Here is a 12,057-nt window from a genome sequence, read left to right on the forward strand (position 1 = left end):
CTTTCTCGCCACCCGTACATAGGTAGGTCCTTCAGCAACGTGCAGATGGTCATGGATTTCCCCCTAGCTGTGCCCAGTTTTCTCCCATCATAATGCTGGCCGCCGTCGTGTAAGTGAAATACCATTCTAATAAATAAATAAATCAATAAATAAATAAAAAAAAAAAAAAAAAATCTAATAGTAAGTTTGAGCTGTAAACGGCACGTATTAACTTCCCGTGGCACGTTTAATCTAACGTGCCTAACCCCTAACCCTAACCCTAAGCTTTAAACTATAAACTTTAAAACGGCAAGTATAAACGTCCAACAACTCACACGGCAAGTATAAGCTGTAAACGGCATGTATAAACCTCAAACCGCACGTTTGAACTCACACGGCAAGTACAAACAGTAAACGGCAAGTAGAAACTTTCAGCGGCACGTTTAATCTCACACACCAAGTATAAGGTTACTAACCTCTAACCCTAACCCTAACCCTAAGTTTTAAACGATAAGTATAAACTTCCACTGAGACGTCTGAACTCATACGGCAAGTATAAACTTCAAGCTCTAAGCATTAACTACAAAATGAAAGTATAAAATCAAACGGCAAGTGTCAAAACTGTTTCAAGTTCATGAAAGTAATAAATCATGGAGTCTTAACAGAGGGAAAGTAAAGACAGAAGCGTCCAGTCTGTTAATCATGAAGACGTTGATGTACTGATGTGGTTTTCGAGATGTTCGTATTTAAATGATGAGTTTTCTCTCTCCCCCACCCCCTCCCCTGCCCCACACAGGATTGGCGGTTGTATTCCGAGCTGCCTGGCCTTTGTCCTCGCTGGCTTGGCATGTATTGGTTCAGGTTTTGGTTACAGTGACAGTCAGTCAGTTTAAAGGATACATGAAACGCTTGGGATTTTTTTTTCTTGTTATGGAGTTTAGTATGTGGCGTAACAAATAAAAGGGCAAATAAAATATTTCAGCTTTTTTCTTTGAGTGAAAAAGTGGCTTTACGCCCTAACGATCAGTTCGAAAATTAACGTAGCCAGTAGTATGTGGCCTAACATATAAAAGTACATGGGCTTCCCCAGGCCTCTGCCCAGTTTCCTTTCATCATAATGCTGGCCGCCGTCGTATAAGTGAAATATTCTTGAGTACGGCGTAAAACACCATTCAAATAAATGAATAAATAAATATTTCAACATCGGCATATTTCAACATAAAGCATTACTTTATTTGAAAGCTTTCATTTTTTTTTATAGTAGGCCAGCCAATGTACAGGTTACCTTAACCTCTTGGAGGTTTGAATGGTTTAATAAGAATTTTAGTAAGTATTAATAAGTTTAATAAGTATGAGTTTTAGGAATATTCTTATTGCGGATGGCTGATGCCTGCTACATCAGATGACAATCACGCCTATGTTGACGGGTAGTTCAGAGCATGGAGAAAATAACAGATATACATAAACAGATTTTTTTCCCTTTATAGTTAGAAAAATTGTTGGAAGACAGAAAAACAGTTAAGAAATAAACCTGCATTCTTTTATTGCTTTTTTCCAAATGAAATATAAGTTTTTTTTGCGTGTACTTAGGTGTCCAGTATCGCTGGATCCATCTCATTCCCTAGTCGTTGGCACCGTATCCATACCGCAGTGGTCCAGTATCCTAATATAGCCTTTACGAACCTCCAAACCTTTATGTATTTGGCTGCTTTCTCACGGGATGGGCAAACTACGTGTAGGCACCAATACTTAATGGCCATGGAATGTTTGGGGCTGCTTATGAAACATTAAGGATACTCTGATGTGGCATTTGTCAGAAAATGTGCAGATCTGTGTTTAGCTGTATATTTATCTCCATTTTAGACTGCACAACAGCCAACCCCCAAAAATGCCAATCAGAACATATAAAGTATAAACACCGTAATGAGACTAATTAAATCCTTTTTAATTTCATATATGGCATTATGTTGTAAGGCAATGGCATGGACAAGAATGCGCAGAACTGTCTAAATTTTAAACTTAATGACGCAGATTATGACACAAGATAACCATTGTCTTGTGCATCCGTTAGGGGCATCCTACCCACGTTTAGGGGAATTTCTGGTAACATCAGCGTCGAACTATTAATCCAAAGTTTATGGTTTATGCCGGTTATATTTCTGTACCTGCTTAATGGTAGGGAGTGTGATTTTTTGAAAAATCACTGGTGGAGTGCCGTAAATTATCACATGAGTGTTGTTTTACATGACAGTTTATATATGTATATAAGAAATACGAAGGGATATACCATGCTTTAGTCCTTGCCATTATCTTTGGTCATAATTAGGTCAATCTTAATTTCTGGTAGCTTTATATATATTGTATGCGTTCACTGTTTGATAACAGTTGTGTTGAGCCTTTTGTTGTTGTGCTATCTTTAGTATAAACCAAGATACGATCGAAAGCAAACTTGTTGATATATACATCAAGAGACCCGTAACAAGGATCTGAATGCCATATAGGTATGCAAAGGCACAGACAAGGGACAATACTCCTGACACGTGTACTAAAGAGTTAACTCCCTTTATTTCCATTGTAAATCTGTTTCCCCTGAGTTCCCGCATATGAGGGTCACCGAGTCCACGCCACGTTTATCGCTTACCTCTTGTAATACTCGAGTCCTACGTTACTAGTTCGTCCACAAATCTTTATCGCAATGGCAGCAATAACCGATAGCTAGACTACACAGTTTGGGCGCGAATTAGTTCATTGGGGTAAAGGTCTGCTTGGGATGTGTAGTTAATACCGGTACCTTATTTTTATTTATTTATTTATTTGATAGGTGTTTTACGCCGTACTCCAGAATATTTCACTTATACGACGGCGGCCAACATTATGGTCGGAGGAAGCCGGGCATAGCCCGGGGGAAACCCACGACCATCAATATTTTCACTCAATGTTAGTGATACTTTCATCCTACAGATATGGGTTTGGTTTGTTGTTAACGAATCCATTTTATTCATTTATGTATCTATTTATTTATTTATTTATTTATTTGACTGGTGTTTCACGCCTAGATTATTTCGACGTCGGCCAGCATTATGGTTGAAGGGAGCTTTATGCATGAAACGTACATGTGCGGGCAATCTCATTTTAATCTCCAGCTCACAGGAAATATCTCAAGTTACGATCAGTTATTTCTGTATCCGCTTTCTATACATCTGAACCAGCTTATGTGCGGTGTGCATTCTAGTAGTAGGTCATGGACGAGGCATGATACTGGAACCACTCACCTGTCCAGACCTAACTGGCATTTAATTTATTTATTTATTTATTTGATTGGTGTTTTACGTTCAAGAATATTTTACTTATACGACGGCGGACAGCATTATTGTGGGTGGAAACCGGGCACAGCCCGGGGGAAACCCACGACCATCCGCAGGTTGCTGCCAGACCTTCCCACGTACGGCCGGAGAAGAAGCCAGCATGAGCTGGACAGCGATCGCATTGTTGAGACTGGTGGGTCATTACGCTGCGCTAGCGCGCTAACCAACTGGGCCACGGAGGCGCCCCAATTGGTATTTAAATGTTTATAGGATTAGCGGAAGTAAATTAAGACATGATAGCCTTTCTGCTGTGTTAGCTTTATCACATATTTTGATAAAACAAAAAATCCCCTTATAAGGCGTGTGCAAATTACAAAAAGTCAGAAAAATGTCGATATATCGTGGACTTTTAGTTATTTATATAATTAGACCAATTTAAAAGGGTGGTTTGTATTGTTTATGAAGCAAAGAAAAATTAGCAGTCCACATTTTGTCTATATTTCATGTACACTATTAGCTAAATTCTCAGTTTACCTGTACATTTACATGTAAGATTTGCAAGGTTTTCAGCTGGGTTGGTAACAGTTTATCAGCAGTTTATATGCCCAGCTGTGTACTTCTTTTGTTTACGCCCATTTTAACGGTGATTTAAGGTAGATCAGTACAATGTCAGAGCAGATCTTTGATCAGATTTTTTGACTTCCCATCAAGAATACCGGTCATAGAAAGTTCCGCCAAACACTAAGATTAAAGACTAAGTTATTCCGTAACACTCTTTACAGATTTTAAATGTCTACTTCGAAGTTAGACAAGAAAGAGAAAAACACTGTTTTGAAGTGTGTTCAGACGAAATACTTTTTTAAAAATTATTACGACCTGGTGAATTGCTTTAACACACTGGATACTTGACTGGCTTTTTCTGACCATATTGTGAACAGTTACGTCGCAAAAGATTTTTGCCACTTGACAAATGCAGAGAGCTAAGCTACAACATTAAAATGCACTGGCATACTTGTATAGAGCCATAAATGCATTAACAGAATAGACCCTAAAGCAAATAGTTTCTTAATGGATATATCGTTCGTTGGTGAAGACACTGCTTAGTGTGCAAATGAAACAGTTAGGCATCATTCATTGTTCTAATGATAACTGGATCCTTGATATCGCGAGAAGATTAGGACACTGCTTAGTGTGCAAATGAAACAGTTAGGCATCATTCATTGTTCTAATGATAACTGGATCCTTGATATCGCGAGAAGATTAGGACACTGCTTAGTGTGCAAATGAAACAGTTAGGCATCATTCATTGTTCTAATGATGACTGGATCCTTGATATCGCGAGAAGATTAGGACACCGCTTAGTGTGCAAATGAAACAGTTAGGCATCATTCATTGTTCTAATGATGACTGAATCCTTGATATCGCGAGAAGATTAGGACACCGCTTAGTGTGCAAATGAAACAGTTAGGCATCATTCATTGTTCTAATGATGACTGGATCCTTGATATCGCGAGAAGATTAGGACACTGCTTAGTGTGCAAATGAAACAGTTAGGCATCATTCATTGTTCTAATGATAACTGGATCCTTGATATCGCGAGAAGATTAGGACACTGCTTAGTGTGCAAATGAAACAGTTAGGCATCATTCATTGTTCTAATGATGACTGGATCCTTGATATCGCGAGAAGATTAGGACACCGCTTAGTGTGCAAATGAAACAGTTAGGCATCATTCATTGTTCTAATGATGACTGAATCCTTGATATCGCGAGAAGATTAGGACACTGCTTAGTGTGCAAATGAAACAGTTAGGCATCATTCATTGTTCTAATGATGACTGGATCCTTGATATCGCGAGAAGATTAGGACACCGCTTAGTGTGCAAATGAAACAGTTAGGCATCATTCATTGTTCTAATGATGACTGAATCCTTGATATCGCGAGAAGATTAGGACACTGCTTAGTGTGCAAATGAAACAGTTAGGCATCATTCATTGTTCTAATGATGACTGAATCCCTGATATTGCGAGATTAGGTTCGTGGAACATCCTACAACAACCGGTGGACATAAGGCAAGAGGACTTGAACACGAACAAATTTCAAAACAGTAACATGGCTGCTAGTTCAGTAGCATTTTCACCATGACAAAGACTTGACTGTGCTATCCAGATGTGCTTGTGACTAGCCTGTAACTACTACTTGAAGATTTTCTAAGGATACACCAACTACTTCTAGAGCCTTCCACCCAAAAAGTTGTTTGATAGATCCCAGGATGATAGATCTAATGATCTCCTTACGGATGAAATTGTGCGCGCAGACAAACAAAGAGGTCTCAAGGATTATCATGTAGACGCAGTTGTTCTCTAATGGACGAAAACAAACGAGCCTCCTATCGAGTTTGCTTAGCTTGGTGTAGATGGGAGGAGACTTAGAATAACAATCCAAAAACTTCTTTGCCCTACACAAGACGGACCTCAACGCTGCAGTGATGCAGTAGAAGCTTTAGATTGTACACGAAGAGGAACCTTCCTCCAGAAAAAGCAGTGTGAATCCACCACAATCATTCCTCCAGAAGTAGAATTAAAAACTCTTCTCATAAGGAATGTTCTTCTAAATCAAAAAGTTCTTCGCTTGACAGATTTTATGTAAAACCCAATACGTCCACAACAATCATTATTTCAGAGTGAGTTGGATTAATCACTTAATTTCGTTTTTCGGATGAGAAGGGAAACACCTTGTGTTCCGTAATTAAAGCTCCCATGCAATTAACACATGAAATTAAGGAGCATGATGTTGATTAAACATCCATGGCACCCATTCACAGATAAATTAGAATGTGAATGTTTCTCTGGAAGAATCAAAAGTCTTACAGTTTCATTTGGTGTTTGGGGTCATGGAAAGACTGTGTGCCATTTCGAATATACGATTTGGGTATTTAGACATGAAGTGAACAGTTAATTATTAACACAACCACGATAGAATGTAGTAAAATTTTACAAAACATAAACTTTATGATTTCTGTCGTTTCCTGGCTGCAAAAAAAAATCCTGATGCAGTCCTTATCACCCTTGGACCTCACCCCTCTCCCAACCGATATAGGGCTAAAATGTCATCTTTCATCAGCAAATCTGCCATTATGTTTGAGAAGAGCAGCTTGAATTAGTTCAGGAAGCATTCCTAAAGGTAAACGCTCTGTTCATGAGTTGACTGAGGGTTCAAATAGCGCCGTTATTGTATGACTGTTGGCAATATATGAGTTAGCACGTTGAACAATAGGTGCATTTATTAAAAGGGCCATAACCCATACAAAGCCATCTATCTGTGAGAGCTACCGTATCAAAACATCAACTAAAGACATGTACCATCTTGAAAATAGCAAGGAGATTTGGCCAACCTGGAAGGTACCAATATGTTAAATTTTGGGCCTTGGCTCATGAGCTATAGGCGTCGTTATTTCGTCAATCCCTGGACAATATGCATTTGGTATAAACAGTACTGTTTGTTTGTTTTATTGTGGTTTGACGTCGCTTTCAACATTGTTTTCGAGGTCATATCTCATTTACTAGGCTGACGTGCTATTCGTCCACTACGCGCTATACGCTGTACCGCAGACGGTTTGTATGAACACTAAATGGATGACAGGGTCAAGATACAAGTTAAGCCCTACCCTCTATAACACTGTCTATCAGCACCTACTGAGTGCCGTCTGTGTGACGTTATTTTGCTGAGATTTAAACCTGGTTGCCCCGATGATGTTTGTATTACTAGACAAAGTTCTGTTTTTGTGCCTGTTTTATTAACCACGTATAAGCCGTAGTTTATTCCACACACAGACGACGGTAGTCAGGCTTGATGTGTGAAGCCGCAATCCACAGTATCTGGTTAACTTCTTCACTTTCTTGATGTGCCTTTTCTTCTAACTGTACTATGATAAAACACACCCTTGAGTTTAACTAGAGATAAAATCAGGGGAAATCGGGGTATGGTGAAGAGGTTGTAATCTTTTTCAGATTATACCATTATACACACAGCTTATCCCCTGGTAAGTGTGCTGAGCATTGATGTACGGCTTCGTATAGGCGACATACCACTGACAAGGCTTTGTGTGAAACCGTCGATGTGCATGGGTGATCGGACGTCCTGTGCGCCCTCGTGCTCTTGCTGAAATGTTATTATTTTATTATTTGATTGGTGTTTTACACCGTAGTCAAGAATATTTCACTTATACGACGGCGGCCACCATTATGGTGGGTGAAAACACGCAGAGCCCGGGGGGAACTTGTTGACAGACCTCCCCACCTTACATATGTACATGCGCTATGTGATTTAATCGGGCCCATTCACGATATTGCCAGGTTCTTGTAGATGATACGATGGGCACTGATATCTAGAGGCATGCCATGTAACCTCCGGCAAGTCATGTTTATCATCTCTACTGTTAGTTCCACCGATAACGCGCATAGTCTCAGGCTGCTGGTCTCACATCCAGGCTGTGAAAATATAGGTCATATTAAATATTTAGTTATTTATTTATTTATTTGATTGGTGTTTTACGCCGTACTCAAGAATATTTCACTTATACGACGGCGGCCAGCATTATGGTGGGTGGAAACCGGGCAGAGCCCGGGGGAAACCCACGACCATCCGCAGGTTGCTGTCAGACCTTCCCACATACGGCCGGAGAGGAAGCCAGCATGAGCTAGACTTGAACTCACAGCGACCGCATTGGTGAGAGGCTCCTGGGTCATTACGCTGCGCTAGCGCGCTAACCGACTGAGCCACGGAGGCCCCTCATATTAAATAAGCTCTCTCGATGTTAGCCTTTGCCATCAATGTTTCTTTCAGAAGATGGCGACTCGGCACACCCTGACACAACCACAGATTTAAGAAAACGGAGTTCGGTTTTTCAGTCTCCGGTATGTGGGTTTTAAAACAGGCCCGAAGTACTGATCAGTTCTTGTTAAAGGATACATGAAAAAGAACTCTAGAACAAAAGTTATGTTTCTATGCCATATGTAGAAAATTATGCCCAACAATTTTCAGTTTTGGGAGTATTTTTTATACATGTTAATTACCTCTCTATACTATGCATATTTTCCGCCAGTGGTCGCATTTTTCGAAAATTACGTCATCGTTGATCTTGCTCAGAGCTCGGTGAACACCGCCGAAGTGCCCCGAGCCCGGTGAATCGTGACAATCCCCGGTACATTTAACTGATCAGTCAGCGTCACTTTTTTTTTCGCTGAGATTGCCTCAAGTCAACTACATATTCATTCATAAATATTTCCTACTCTCAGGGATGGTTTCTTATGCCATTATTAGCTGTTCCAAAAAGTGTGGGATGATTTCGGGCGTCAGATTCTTCCGATTTCCACTTGATGTGACATTTCGACATGAATGGAAAATGAAGCGATCCATATTTCCCCCAAATGACTGGATAAGAATGCTCTAAGCAGCCACTGTCAAACTCCTCTATTAAATGATCGTAGATTTTTTTGTTCAAACTGATACTGTTGTATGTTGAATGATGTGTGTTCCATGGTGTGTAAATTTACGTTGGTCTCTGTTCACTGACTGTCGCCTGGCTGCCACAGCCCTATATACACGCACATGTTTAAACAGTGTGGGCAAGCTGACATATACTGAGGCACTGCATGGCTTCTGTGTGTTGGCTTAGCGCCCCCAATCCCCCGCGTCCCTATACACCCGCTCTCATTTGGCGCCCATCCCCCACGGAGTTCTTTTAAAGCAGGGTTCACCGTTGACGCCACCGCTGCAAGCTACTTAATTTCTGGACTGACCACTTGGGCCTTAAGAAAACTGAACTTTGAAGCTATTTTTACCCCGCAAAAGCCAGAGTTGAATTTTTTTTGTACTGTTATATATATGTTATTCCACATCCTAATCTGCATATTAAGGAACAAAACCAAAGCGTTTTATGTACCCTGTGAGGGGTTAGAAATGAATTTGACCACTGTTTGGAAACGGTATTTGGAAATGTGACTTGACAACTGGATTTGGTAAATAATCTTACCTAGCTCTTTCCAAATAAAAAAAAACACAAACACTCCAGGTCAGAACGGCCAAGAGTTACGGCATATGCCGAGGACAATCAAATTCGGCTACGTCATTTGCGTAATCGATTCACGACCTCAATGTCAACCGTCAACGTCAACGTGGGCAGAATTTAAACTTCGCTGGAACCAAAGACAATGGAATAGGGATGTGCTTAGCGACGAATTACATTTTACGCTGCGATCTGCTGACAGAAGGGCGTCAGCGTGGCGTCGGAGCGGTGAACGTTGGTGCTGCGTACAGGAAGTTGATCGATCTCGTGGCATTGGGCTATGGTTTGGAGAACTCGCGGGAACGTGTACTCACGTCTTTTTTAACGTTTCTTTATTCCTGGAGATCTTAGTGCAGCGGCCCTTGTCCCGCAGCTGGCGCCGTTCATGGCTGCTCATGGCCTTCAGTTCAAACATGACAATGCGGCACCACCCACAGCTGTTTTGACACGAAATTTCCTGGAAATTGTGGGTATTGACGTCATGGAAAGGCCATCAAAATCACCTGACCTCAATCCTAAGACCTGGGTGTCATTGTGGTAGAGCAATGGAGCAGGTTGCATAATGCTGTGTTCACGGGTGTAGGGCAGTCAATGAGACGACGTTGCCTTACTGTTGTGAATACGAGGGAGGGACATACGTGGTACGGAACAAGCTCCAATATAGATGGCTAGTCCGTGTGAAGTCAAAACGTGGACTCATCATGCTACTGTTGATTGTGGGTGGTGCACCAAGCGCACCTTTATGCCCAATCCTGTTTTATTGTATGCCCATTACGTCCTAGCTTATTTGATCAAGCTCAATTCAGATTTATCTATTAGCAGCACACTTTGTTCTTATCGGTATGTTTGGAACATACAGTGACACGTAAAGTTGTAGTTGTTTATGGTATGAACTTCTCATTGTCCACATTCACAGCACGAAACCCAAATCAAATCTTGTCGTCAACTTTCGGGCTTGACGCTTAGATGAACTAAATTACCCTCTATTAAGAGCCTTCTTTACATCTGTTGTATTTTTCCACAAATACATTTTATTTCAGTTTAGTCAGCATTTATAAACTATAAACCAAAAACGACAACTCATAAACTAGCACGCTAAACAACTGGGATACTGGTGTCATTCATTCGCCTAGAGCAATCCTTGCGTCTATCCATGATCATTCAAAACTGTCGACTGCTTCTCTTTGCATAAATTCGTCTAAATATTGTACTTTGCATGCCTTCTTTGGTGGTTTGTGTTGAACGCTGTTTTGGGAATTAGCCTTGCGATTATTGATCTGAAACGTCCATTTTGGCTGGTGACTAGTATATGAATGTTTGTTTTGACGCATAGGTTTTATTTTTTACTGCTGGAGTCACTCACTACATGTTTCCGCCTGAAGTTTACATATAAAACATTGTGGAGATGTGTCTTCTCAGTGTATTTGGAGATCTGGGCAAAAAGAGATGAGCTGGAGAACTTGGTTGACCAGAGATCTGGGTGAAAAGAGATAGGCTGGTAAACTGGGTAAACCAGAGATCTGGGCAAGAAGAGATGAGCTGGAGAACTTGGTTGACCAGAGATCTGGGCACGAAGAGATGGGCTGGAGATCTGGAATGACCAGAGATCTAGATGAGAAGAGATGGGCTGGAGATGTGGAATGACCAGAGGTCTGGACAAGAAGAGATGAGCTGAAGAACTTGGCTGACCGGAGATCAAGGCACGAAGATATGAGCTGGAGATCTGGAATGACCAGAGGTCTGGACAAGAAGAGATGAGCTGGAGAACTTGGTTGACCGGAGATCTAGGCACGAAGAGATGGGCTGGAGATGTGGAATGACCAAGGGTCTGGACAAGAAGAGATGAGCTGGAGAACTTGGTTGACCGGAGATCTAGGCACGAAGAGATGGGCTGGAGATGTGGAATGACCAGGGGTCTGGACAAGAAGAGATGAGCTGAAGAACTTGGCTGACCGGAGATCTAGGCACGAAGAGATGGGCTGGAGATGTGGAATGACCAGGGGTCTGGACAAGAAGAGATGAGCTGAAGAACTTGGCTGACCGGAGATCTAGGCACGAAGAGATGAGCTGGAGATCTGGAAAGACCGGAGATCTGGACGAAAAGAGATGTGCTGAAGAACTTGGTTGACCGGAGATCTAGGCACGAAGAGATGAGCTGGAGATCTGGAAAGACCAGAGGTCTGGACGAGAAGAGATTTACTGAAGAATTTGGTTGACCGGAGATCTAGGCACGAAGAGATGGGCTGGAGATCTGGAAAGACCAGAGGTTTGGACAAGAAGAGATGAGCTGGAGAATTTAGTTGACCGGAGATCTAGAAAAGAAGAGATGGGCTGGAGAACTTGGCTGATCAGAGATCTGGGCAAGAAGAGCTGGGCTGGAGAACTGGGTTTACTAGACATCTGGGCAAGATTAGATGGGCTTGAAGCCCAGGTTTGCCAATTGATTGGAAACTAGGTGTGGTCAGGGGTTGAGAGACAGATATTGTCCCAGAGTTTGAGAATTACTCGTGGTTAAGCCGTTACGAATTGTTTGAGGCCAGAGGAATTTAACGAATGATCTGCGTTGTGCGTAGCACGAGGAAAGCTGGGCAACTTAGCCTGGTCAGGGAGATTAACTTGGCCAGGAGATTGAGGCTGGTATGTCAGAGAATTAGAGAAGTAGCGTCAGGTCTAGTCAGGTGACAGGACACTGGCGAAGACAAGGAA

The sequence above is a fragment of the Liolophura sinensis genome, chromosome 10 (genome assembly GCF_032854445.1).
Source record: "Liolophura sinensis isolate JHLJ2023 chromosome 10, CUHK_Ljap_v2, whole genome shotgun sequence".
In the NCBI taxonomy this organism is placed as follows: domain Eukaryota; kingdom Metazoa; phylum Mollusca; class Polyplacophora; order Chitonida; family Chitonidae; genus Liolophura; species Liolophura sinensis.